The 12,438-nt window shown below is 48.4% G+C and overlaps 1 long non-coding RNA gene across 1 annotated transcript; it reads right to left on the bottom strand.

The window, feature by feature from the left end:
* Positions 1-2,347: 2,347 nt before the first annotated feature.
* LOC114807563 lies at positions 2,348-3,205 on the bottom strand. The gene is made up of 3 exons (XR_003755620.2): positions 3,114-3,205; positions 2,672-2,848; positions 2,348-2,473 (listed from the first exon to the last, which is right to left on the bottom strand). It is a non-coding gene; the product is annotated as an uncharacterized LOC114807563 (long non-coding RNA).
* Positions 3,206-12,438: the final 9,233 nt, after the last annotated feature.

Genomic DNA, 12,438 nt, shown 5'->3' on the forward strand with positions numbered 1-12,438 from the left:
ATTTTGCCTTGTGGAACACACAGTAACTGGGCTTCATTCAGGAGAGCACCCAGACCTCTAACATACCTCCTGTCGTGGGTAGAGAAACATATTTTTGCAAAACTAGATTTAAACCAAACTAAATTTTGAATACGAATTTAGAAATCCAAACTTACCCGTTCACATTCCCGACGATCACGTCTCGTACGATGAGGCCGCCTTAAACCATCAGGAGTCTCTGGATGAGCGAGGCACAGATAAAGACTTGTGGCAGCCAATGGATTCCACGTGAATCTGGGGCAATACGGCGTTACCGGACCTCAGGGGAAGACGTGTCCAAGTCTCTGCCATACATCCCGCCGTGAAAAGCCACTACGACACCAGCCTGCTTTACGATGACAGTCTCTACCGTCTTCACGGGCTGGTGATATCTGTGTAGGCGAGGCTGGGTCACAAACTGAGGGATCCATCCCATTTTCCTGGTCAGAGACCTGAGAGAGGCCCAGAATCTTTGCCCAAAAAAAAAATACTAGCGCCTTTGCAGCAACTGCCAGTCGGGGTAGGGTGTCCAGATCTCTGCTTGGAGTCCTTGGATGTGGGGGGGCGGAGAGGGAGGGGATTTTCAAAAATACGGCGTCTAGACATTGTATATGGAGAGTGGATGTCCAACACTCACGCCCACAGAAGCCACGTCCTTCCCTTACTCCAAAGAAACGGGGAAAGACTTCGAGGCTCATCGTCTTCGAGAACAACAATAAAGGAGCCACGCAGTTAGCTTGGTGTCAGGCACAGCGTTGTCCAACTCTCCGCCTACCAACCAGCCACAGAAAGCGAGGGTGCGGCCACCCTGACCCAAGGAAAACTCTTCAATCCCTCTCTCCCTGACCCTAAAAACACGGCACCGTCTTCTGTGTGACAAGATCGGGGAAAGGAACTGAAAGTCATCCCCGTCCAGGGGCACCGACGTAGCTTCGCTGCCCGATCGGGGCTGCCCACGTCCCCATCCAACACGCATATCCAAAGAAACCGTGTCATTAATTTGCTCCAGGGAAACAAGGGCCGTCCTCGAGGCTCAACACCTCTGAAAGCAACAGCACCAGGGCCACCGCAGTGAGCTTGCCTGCGGGCCCGGGGCTGTCCAAGCCATTGAGGAGCAACCTGTCACACAAAGCGACCCTGCCTCCTCCCGGATTTGAGGAAAAATATCCCGCCACTCGATCCCTGATGGCGGATCCCTGCCCTCCCTCTTCTGCGGGGCGAGATGGGGCTAAGGAATTGTGTATCCCCTGAAACAGCCTCGTTCAGAGCCACTGGGGAATCTTGGCTGTAGCCTAAATCCAGTCCAAGTTACCATCGAGCGTCTGCAGTCCAAAGAAATTAGGTATCTTTCCTCTTGTCCCTGTCAGACCCACGACCCCCAAAGAAACAGGGCTGTTCCTGTGCTTCAAGGAAGCCCAACTGGCCCAGGACAGCCAGGACTGTGACCTTCTGGAAGTGGCCTCTGAGGGCAGGAGACTGGGAAAGAGACTTGCCGTCGACAACAAGCTCCCCGATAGTCTTGGTGCCAAGGAAAGAACTGTTTTTCAGGCAAGAGGCATCCAGATTTCAGCAATTCATCTAGCACAAGGAAGAAGCCATTTTATAAAAACAGTTTTGACACCTCCCCAATCTGTCAACGTCCACTGAAGTCGAAGGCGCCATAACGGTATCCCCGTGGTCGTGGCCTCCGGGTGAGGGAGGCCAAGGCAAAAACACGTGGGAATCTAATCATTTCATATTAATCTTGGACGATGCAGAGTTTCTTCCCTTCACTAAAAGGCGGACCCACATAACGGCCGTACCTGGTGCCCTGAAAACCGACTAGATTTTGGCCAAGTTCTGTACGTCGTTTACAGCCTCGCACTCGGGCGTGCCATCGGTCGGTGCAGAGTTATGGGTGCATTTTGTGGGATCTATCAAATTCCCCATCAGAGGGAGAGAGGGTCAGCTTTTGTGAAAACACCACCAGAACCATGGCATTTGGTAGAAGGAGAAACTTGCCTCTCAGCCCACTCTAAGGCTTTGCCTAATAACCTGCTCTGCAAAGAGTCTGGTGCCTCCCTGATTGCTTTCCAAGCACTCAGTACACTCAGCCGCTGAGTAAATGCTACTGAATGAATATTCCATCCTTAAAGGGGTGACCAAAGCCACGGGAGGTTGGGGGTGGGGTAAACACACGTGGGTGCCAAAAAAAACTCCACTTTCGTCCAGGGTATCCCGGGAACCTGGCTGCCGGATAAGAGCCGCCCATGGTTCTGTCAAACACCCGCCGTCGGCAGAAACCATTGTGGCCTCCCGGCTTTGAGGAAGAGCAATTAGGCTTCTAAAGCCGTGACTGTGATCCTCCATGCAGGGGCCTCTGCGTTGGCAGAGATCGGGACGGAGACATTTCAGAGTCACCATAATCTCCGTTAACGTAAGGTAACTTGGCTTCACGGGAGAGAGGACCGATTCCCTGCACACAACGAGAAGAAAACAGAGGACACGCATTGTCCAACGTTGATTTCTGACAAAGCTATAAACTGTGAATGGACGGTCCCGAATTTGAACTGGGGAATAAATGTCTTGGGTAGAGGAAGTTGGGGTTGAATCCACCTCCGGGAAAAGCCACCATGCCCCCTCCCGGATTTGAGGAAGAAAATTCACTACTTACATCCCTCGCCTGTAGACACTTGGCACCGTCATCTATATGAGCAGATCGGGAGAAAGTGTCACGCACGCCACCCAACTCATCTTCAGACACGCGCACCGGGCCGACTCTGCTTCAGGATCGGGGCCGCCTCTGTCCATGGCAAACGCCTGCCATCCAAGAAACCACTCGCCTTCCCTGCTGGAAGGAAACACATCCATTCCTTCAACACCCTGAGGGTGGCCATCTGGCAGTGGCCTCTGGGTCAGGAACCCTGAGCTATAGACCAGTGGGTGCCCACTCTCTCCACATTAAGCCTCAGTTATCGTGGAGTAACTAGACCTTAGATGAGAGGCCGCCCAGATCTCCAACATACCTTCAGTTGTGGAAATCAGAAAAGGTGTGGAGAAAATCTATTTTCACAAAACTTGAGATTTTCCAGGTAAATCTAGGAAGTCAAACTAACCTGACGACTTGGAGGACATCCCGGTCTCTGGCCAGGGGAAGCAGCATCGCCTCGTGGCTAGAACACGGGCCCGGGGGGCCAGAACGACGGGGTTCTAATCCCAGCTCCGCCACTTGTCTCCTTTGTGACTTTGGGCAAGACACTTTGCTTCTCTGGGCCTCAGTCACCTCATCTGTGAAATGGGGATTAAGACCGTGAGCCCTATGTGGGACAGGGACTGTGTCCAACCTGATTAGCTTGTATCTACACTAGCGCTTAGAACAGTGCCTGTCACATAGTAATAGCTTAACAAATACCATCATTATCATTATTATGGGACCGTACGCACGTGGCCATGGCCTCCCGGAGAGGAGGACACGTATCGACGCCTGGGCCGACCATCAGATCTGCGAAACGTTCACTCCTGTCCTCTTCAAAGCCCTACTGAAGGCTCACTTCCACCAAGAGGCCTTTCCAGAATAAGCCCCCCAGTTCCTCAGCTCCCCCTCCCTTCCTCGTCACCTCCACTTGCTCCCTTTTCCCTTCCCCACCTCTCCCCGCCTCGCGGCACATACGTATAGATGGTTATGTGTATAGATCTATAATTCCATTTATTTATATTGATACCCCCTTACTCGTTTTCATGTGCACAGATCTCTAATTCTATTCATTTATACGGTTGCCTCTTTACTTCTGTGGATGTCTGTCTCCCCCCTTCTAGACTGTAAGCCCAGTGTGGGCAGGGACTGTCTCTCTTTATTGCTGAACCGTACTTTCCAATCGCTCAGTACAGTGCTCTGCACACAGAAAGCGCTCAATCAATACAGTGGACCGAATGAATGAATGAATGAATGAATGAATGAATGAATGAACAAATTCCCCCTTCATCTTGGGAAACACAGCGTCACTGGAACTCGGAGAAAGGCGTGACCAGTTCTCAGCCATTCATCCCAATGTTCAACATTGATTTCTCACAATGTTATAAACAGTGAATGGACAGTCCCGAAATTTGAACTGGGGAATAAATATCTTGGGTAGATGAAGTGGGGTTGAATCCACCTCTGGGAAAAGCCACCATGCCCCCTCCCGGATTTGAAGAAGAAAATTCAGTACTTACATCCCTCGCCTGTACCATTCATACATTACTTGGCACATAGTGAGTGTTTAACATATACCGTAATTATTAGGATCATTATTATTCCTTGGAAACTCTGAGGGTGAGCACCGGGCAGGGGCCTCTACCCTGGGATCAAGACTTTTGAGAGCTCATAAACTTCACATTTTGCCTTGTGGACCACACAGTAACTGCGTTTCATTCAAGACAGCACCCAGATCTCTAACATACCTCCTGCCGTGGGTAGAGAAACATATTTTTGCAAAACTAGATTTATTCCAAGATAGATTTTCAATACAAATTTAGAAATCCAAACTTATCCGATCATGTTCCCGATGATCACGTCTCATACGATGAGGCCACCTTAAACCGTCAGGAGCCTCTGGACAAGCGAGGCACAGATAAAGACTTGTGGTAGCCAATGGATTCCATGTGAATCTTGGGCAATAGGGCATTACTGTACCTCAGGGAAAGATGGGTCCAAGTCTCTGCCATACAACCCTCCGTGAAAAGCCACTACGACACCACCCTGTTTTATGGAAGCCAAGGAACCGTTGACAGTCTCTTCCGTCCTCACCTCCTGGAGATATCTGTGAGTGCGAGGCTAGGTCACAACCTGAGGGATCCATCCAATTTTCCAGCTCAGAGACCCAAGAGCGGCCCAGGATCTTTGCCAGCAACAAAACTAAAACCTTCCCAGCAACAGCCAGTCAGGGTAGCTTGGCTTTAGGCAAGGAAGTGTCCACCTCTCTGCTTTGAGTCCTTGGATGTGGGGGGTGGAGAGGGAGGGGATTTTCAAAAATACAGCATCTATACATTGTATATGGATAGTGGACGTCCAACACCCACATCCATAGAAGTCATGTCCTTCCCTTATTCCAAAGAAACAGGGAAAGACCTTGAGGCTCATCATCTTTGAAAACAACAATAAGGGAGCCACGCAGTTAGCTTGGTGTCAGGCACATTGTTGTTCAAGTCTCTGCCTAACAACCAGCCACAGAAAGCAAGGGTGCAGCATCCCTGATTGAAGGAAAACTGTTCAGTCCCTCTCTCCCTGACCCTAGAAGCATGGCATCGTCTTCCGTATAGTGAGATCGAGGAAAGGTATTGGGGCTCCCATGAAACTCATCCCCGTCCAGGAGCACCAACTCATCTTGCATGACCACATCCCCATCCGACACTCACAACCAAGGAAACTGTGACGTTAACTTGCTCCAGAGAAACAAGGACAGTCTTAGTGGCTCGACTTCTTTGAAAACAACAACCCCAAAGTCACCGCAGGTAGCTTGGCTTCGGGCACAGGCTTGTCCAAGTCTTTGCTGAGCAACCTGTCATGCAAAGCGACCCTGCCACTTCCCTGATTTGAGGAAAAATATTCCGCCACTAGATGCCTGACGGTGGACATGCACCATAATCTTCTGCAGAAGCAGAGGTGGCTAAGGAATTGTGTATCCCATGAAACAGCCTCGTTTGGAGCCACTGGGGAATCTTGGCTGCAGTCTAAATGCTGCCCAAGTTACCATCGAACATCTGCCGTCCAAAGAAATGGTGCATCATTCCTCATGTCCCTGTCAGACACACGACTCCCAAACAAACAATATTGTTCCTTTGCTTCAAGGAAACCCAGTTGGCCCAGAACAGCCAGGAATGGCCTGGAAGTGGCCTCGGAGGGAAGGAGAGTGGGAAAGAGACTTGTAGTAGACAGCAAACTCCCTATAGTCTTGGTACCAAAGAAGGACCTTGCTTTCAGGCAAGAGGCACCCCAGATTTCTGCAATACATCCTCTGCAGGGAAGAAGCCATTTTGTAAAAACATATTTTGACACCTCCCCAATCTGTCAATGTGCACTGAAGTCTAAGGTGCCATTACGGTATTCCTGTAGTCGTGGCCTCTGTGTGAGGAAGTCCAGGGCAAAAACACATGGGAATCAAATACTTTCATATTAATCTTGGATGATGCAGAGTTTCTTCACTTCACTAAATGGGGTGTCCACAAAACAGCTGTACCTGGTGGCGTGAAAACTGACTAGGTGCCACACTGATTTGGCCAAGTCTGTGCCTCGTTTACAGCCTCACACTTGGGTGTGTCGGGGCAAAGTTAGGGGTGCCTTTTGTGGGATCCATCAAATTCCCTATCAGAGTGAGAGAGGTTCAGTTCTTTGAAAACACCACCAGAGCCATGGCACATGTTGGTCAGAAGGGTAACTTGCCTCTCGGCTCAGTCCAATTCTTTGCCCAATAACCTGCTTTGCAAAGAGACTGTGAGGCCACCCTGATTTGAGAAAGAATATTCTGCCTTTAAAGGTGTGACCAAAGCCATGTGGAAAACCTCCGGTGAGACAAGGTGGGGGTAAAGACATGTGGGTGCCTGAAAAGCTCCACCTTCGTCCAGGGTACCCCAGGAACTTAGCTGCAGGTTAAGAGCTTCCCATGGCTCTGCCAAACACCGCTGTCAGCAGAAACCATATTGCCTCCTTGCTTTGAGGAAGAACATTTAGGTCTCTAAAGCCATGACTGTGATTCTCCTGGCAGGGGCTCCTGCATGGCAGAGACCGGGATGGAGACTTTTGAGAGCCAACAAACTCCACGATAATCTTGGTCAACATAAGGTAACTCTGCTTCAGGGGACAGAGGTCCAAATCCCTGCTCACCACAAGAAGAAAAAAGAGGCCATGCACTGTGCAATAAAGTCTTCTAACAAAGTTCTAAATTGTGAATGAACATTCACAATCATAAATATCTTGGGTTGAGGAAGTGGGTGCTGAATACACCGCCGGGAAGAGCCACCATGCCACCTCCCTGATTTGAGAAAGAATATTCACTACTTATGTCGCTTGCCTGTAGACACTTGGCACCATCTTTTATACGAGGGGATCGGGGTAAAGAACTGTGCATCCTACCAAACTCCTCTTCAGTCACAGGCACCAGGCTGACTCCGCTCCAGGATCAGGGCTGCCTGTGTCCCTGGCAAACACACGCCATCCAACAGACCACAGTCCTTCCCTGCTTGAAGGAAACACATCCATTCCTCAAATACTCTGAGGGTGACCTCCTGGCAGTGGCCTCTGGGCAAGGAACCCTGAGATATAGACCAAAAGGAGTCCATTCACTCCAGGTTAAGCCTCACTTAACGTAGAGTAACTAGGCTTCAGATGAGAGACTGCCCGGATCTCTAACATACCTTCAGTTGTGGAAATCAGAAAAATATTGGCGAAAACATATTTTTACCAAACTTGAGATTTTCCATGTAAATTTAAAAATTCAGTTAATTTTACTGACTACATGAGGGACATTCCGGTCTCTGGCAATGGGAAGCAAAACGGGCTCGTGGCTAGAGCACGGGCCTGGGAGTCAGAAGGACCTGGGTTCTAATCCCAGCTCTGCCACTTGTCTCCTGTGTGACCTTGGGCAAGTCACTTCACTTCTCTGGGCCTCAGTTACCTCATCTGTGAAATGGGGATTAAGACTGTGAGCACTGTGTGGGACAGGAACTGTGTTCAACCTGATTAGCTTGTATCTACACCAGTGCTTATTTCAGTGCCTGGCACATAGTAATAGTTTAACCAATACCATAATTATTATTATGTGACTGTACACATGTGGCCATGGCCTCCGTGTGTGGACAACACCCATCGATGCTGGGACCAACCAACAAATTCCCCATTCATCTTGGGAAACAAAACGTCACTGGACCTTAGGGAAAGGCAAGTCCAAGTCTCTGCCACACATCCTGACTTGGAAAAGCCACTCCGATGTCACCCCATTTTTAGGAAGTACATGAAGCCTGTAGAGGCTTGTCTGAATGCACTTGCCAGTGACATCCCTGGGGAAAAATTTTCAACTCTAGTCTGAGAGAGGTTCAGCTTCTTCGAAAACAACAACACCAGAGCCAACTCAGCAACGTGAGGTAAGACTCCCTTGGATTCAGGCAAGGGGTTGCCCCAATCCCTCTGAGTCCTTCCGTGGGGAAAAAATAAAACACTGTAAAAAAAGTTTGCCAAAATACATTCCCTAAAACCTTCGATAAGGAACATAAATTTAGAAAGTCAAACCGACCTGATTTGACGAAGTCCACTGGGGTTTCGGAAGGCGGGACTGTGCACATGGGATAGCGGCCTCTCTTTGAGGAAGATACGGATAAAGATGCTCGGCAGCTGACCGACTCCTCATTCATCATCATGAACATAGAATAAATTTGGCTTCAGGCAGGAGAGAGCCCAAGTCTGTGCCATATACCCTCCTGTGGAAAAGATACCATGTTCAGTGGAAATTAAGAATTCAAATTTATCAGATTTGTTGGAGCACATTCGAGTTTTAGATAATGTGACAGAATGGACATGGTAGTGAGCCCTGTGGAAGGAAGACACTTGTGGCCCCAAACAGCTTCCCCATGAATCTTGGGGAAAGCAGTGTCACTTGATTTCATGGGATGGCATGCCCTAGTCTCTGCCATAGATCCCATGGTGAAACGCAACTACGATGCCACCCTGTTCGAAGGAAGTCCATTAGAGGCCTGACTCTATCTTTAGGTGAACATTTGAGGGATCCATCAATTTTCCGCCTTAGTCTGAGAGAGGTTCAGCTTCTTGGAAAAGAGTGACACCAGGGCCAACTCGCTGACCTGAGGTAAGAATACCTTTAGATTCAGTCAAGAGGGGGCCCAAATCTCTGCTTTAAGTTCTTCCACGAGACAAAACGACAACAAAAACTCGCTCCCTTTGCTCTCCCCATCCCAGCCCACAGCAATTATGTATATATCTATAATTCTATTTATTTATATTGATACCTATTTATTTGTTTCGACATATATATATATATATTTCCCGGCTCTGCCACTTGGCAGTTAAGTGACTGTGGGCAAGTCACTTAACTTATCTGTGCCTCAGTTCCCTCATCTGTAAAATGGGGATTAACTGTGAGCCTCACGTGGGGCAACCTGATTACCCTGTATCTACCCCAGTGCTTAGAACAGTGCTCTGCACATAGTAAGCACTTAACAAATAGCAACATTATTATTATTATTATATATCTATAATTCTATGTATTCATACTGATGTCTGTTTACTTGTTTTGTTGCCTGTCTCCCCTCTTCTAGACTTTAAACCCCGTGTGGGCAGGGATTATCTCTCTTTATTGCTGAATTGTACTTTCCGAGCACTTAGTACAGTGCTCGGCACCCAGTGAGCACTCGATAAATATGACCGAACGAATGAACTTTTCCCGAAGATAAATTTCATAAAACCTTCGATGGTGAACATCCATTTAGAAATTCAAACTCACCTGATTTGCTGGAACCTATTCAGGTATTCAGGAAAACACCCGCCCTTGTCTCTGGAGGAGGTCTGAGAGAAACTGAAGCGACAGTTTACCAGCCCAACCTTTGGAATTCTGGCTGGTGTGGCCAACAGTCGGCTTCTCAGTGACCCCGACGAAATGGTGTGTAGCTTCCAGGTCTGCTTTTTCAGCTGTAGCACCCTCTCGCCAATTTTGTACTATGGTTTTTAATCATTTCATCCTCTTTCTCTGGGTCCATCACTGACCTGCCTGCCCCCCACCCCCCCCCCCACCCCACGGCCAGGCGCCCGCCCCCTTGAGTCGAATTCTTAGCTCGTGCGCCCCCTATGGCCACTTCTGGTGTGAACACCCTTACAGCAGGCCTGAGAATCAGAGCATTCATTCAATAGTATTTATTAATAATAATAATAATGTTGGTATTCGTTAAGCGCTTACTATGTGCAAAGCACCGTTCTAAGCGCTGGGGTAGATACAGGGTAATCAGGTTGTCCCACGTGAGGCTCACAGTCTTAATCCCCATTTTACAGATGAGGTAACTGAGACAGAGAGAAGTGAAGTGACATGCCCACAGTCACACAGCTGACAAGTGGCAGAGCGAGATTCGAACCCATGACCTCTGACTCCCAAGGCCGGGCTCTTTCCACTGAGCCACGTGGCTTCTCTATTGAGTGCTTACTATGTGCAGAGCACTGTAATAAGAACAGTGCTCTGCACACAGCAGGCACACAGTCATTTCTGCTATCTATATGTAATCATTTAACCTGCTGCCCGTGACTGACAGGGTGGTGTGACGGACATGTACCCCAAGGAATTCCGAGTATGACACCCCCTTTGAGGGTTTTCCTGTGGTTTGGGTTTTCGTTTAGTGGTATTCGTCAAGTGTGCCAGGGAATGTACTAAGCACTGGGGTAGATAAAAGTGCTGAGGGAGATTAAAGATAATCGGGATGGACAAAGAGTCCCTGTTCCACATAAGGCTCACAGTCTTCAACCCCATTTTCCACATGAGAAAACTGAGGAACAGGGAAAAGGGCTCACAGTCTTCATCCCCATTTTCCACATAAGAAAACTGAGGCACAGGGAAAATGACTGCTTGGCCTCCCTGATTCGTAGAAGAATACTCCATCCTTAAAGGTGGGATGAAAAAAACGGGGAATATCTCCAGTGAGATAAGACAAGGGTAAAGACCTTTGGGTGCCAAAAAATTCCACATTGGTCTGGGGCACAAGGTAACTTGGCTGCAGGAAAAGAGCTGCCCAAGTGTCTGCCAAAGACCCACCGTGAGAAGATATCCTGTTGCTTTCCTGCTTTAGAGGAAGCATTCAGGCCTTGAAAGCCCTGATGGTGGACACTATGTGGCAGAGACCAGGATGGAGAAATTTTGGAGCCAACAAACTCCACAATAAATTTTGTTAACACAATGTAACTTGGCCTCAGGGACCAGAAGCCCAGATCCCTACCACACCTTCTACCTCAGAAGGAAAAAATGAATAAGCATTTTGCAAAATTGTCTTCTAACAAAGCTCTTATATTGTGAATGGACATTCAGAAATTTGAATTTGCCTGATTTAATGAAGCGCAGTTGGGTCCTTGAAGACAATACTCTCTTCGTATGACAGCGGTCTCTTTGTGAGGAAGAGAAAGGATAAAGTCTTTTGGGAATCACCAAAGTCCATCTTAGTCTTGGCCCACATGGACTACCTTGGCTTCATTCAGGGCTCTGTCCAAGTTTTTGCTCCACATCTTGCCAAGAAAAGCAACTAGGATGACTCCCAGGTTTCAGAAAGTACCTCATTTTATTCAAGCCTCTATTAAATGCAGCTGGTATTGATGTCTGTGGTTGAAAAACTGAATTAAAGTATGGAAGATCGACATTAAGCCAAGACGGTATCTACCCCACAGAAAACAACCCCAGAACCAGCACATTCCTTTGGGGAACAAATTAGTTGAATTGAGGAAAAGTGGTGCCTAATCTGCCCTGAATAACCCTGCCAGAAAAAGCCACCATGTCTCCTCCCTGATCTGAAGGGGCATATGCACTACTTTCGTCCCAGCCTGTAGACACGTGGCACCGTCTTCTACACGAGGGGATCGAGATGAAGAATTGTGGCTCCCATAAAACTCATCTTCAGTCACAGACACCAGGCTGATTCCAATGAAGGATCAGGACCATCCAAGAAACCAGAGTCCTCCTCTGCTGGAAGGAAACACATCCATTCCTTGAAAACCCTGAGATTGAGCACCTGGCAGTGGCCTCTGGGTGACGAACCCTGGGCTAAAGACTAGTGGGTGCTCATGCACTTCACATTTGGTCTTGTTGAACACAAAGTAACTAGGCTTCAGACAAGAAAGTGCCCAGATCTTTAACATACCTCCTGCTGCAGGAAGAGAAACATTTTTTGTCAAACTATATTTAAACAGAACTTTAGATTTTCAATGTGAATTTAGAAATTCAAACTTACCTGATGGTGTTAAGGATGTTCACATCTCACACGAGGAGGCTGCTTTATCGGAACAGTGGCCTCTTTGTGAACAAGACACAGACTTGTGGCAGCCAACAGCTTCCACATGAATCTTGGGCAATATGGCATTACTTGACTTCAGGGAAAGGAACGTCCAAATCTCTGCTGCACATCCCACCATGAAAAGCACCTACACCATCACCCTGTTTTACAGAAGCCAAGGAACCACTGACGGTCTCTACTGTCTTCCCCTGCCGGCGATATCTGCGCAGGGGAGGCTGGATCACAACTTGAGGAATCCATCCATTTTCCAGCTCAGAGATGTGAGAGAGGTACAGGGTCTTTGCCAACAACAACAACACTAGAGTCTTCACCACAACTGGCAGGGAGGGTAGCTTGGCTTTAGAGTGCCCAAGAGAGTGCCCAAATCTCTGCTTTGAGTCCTCCAGTGTGGGAGGTGAAGGCGGGGGGGGGGGG

The sequence above is a fragment of the Ornithorhynchus anatinus genome, chromosome X3, assembly GCF_004115215.2.
Source record: "Ornithorhynchus anatinus isolate Pmale09 chromosome X3, mOrnAna1.pri.v4, whole genome shotgun sequence".
Taxonomy (NCBI): Eukaryota; Metazoa; Chordata; class Mammalia; order Monotremata; family Ornithorhynchidae; genus Ornithorhynchus; species Ornithorhynchus anatinus.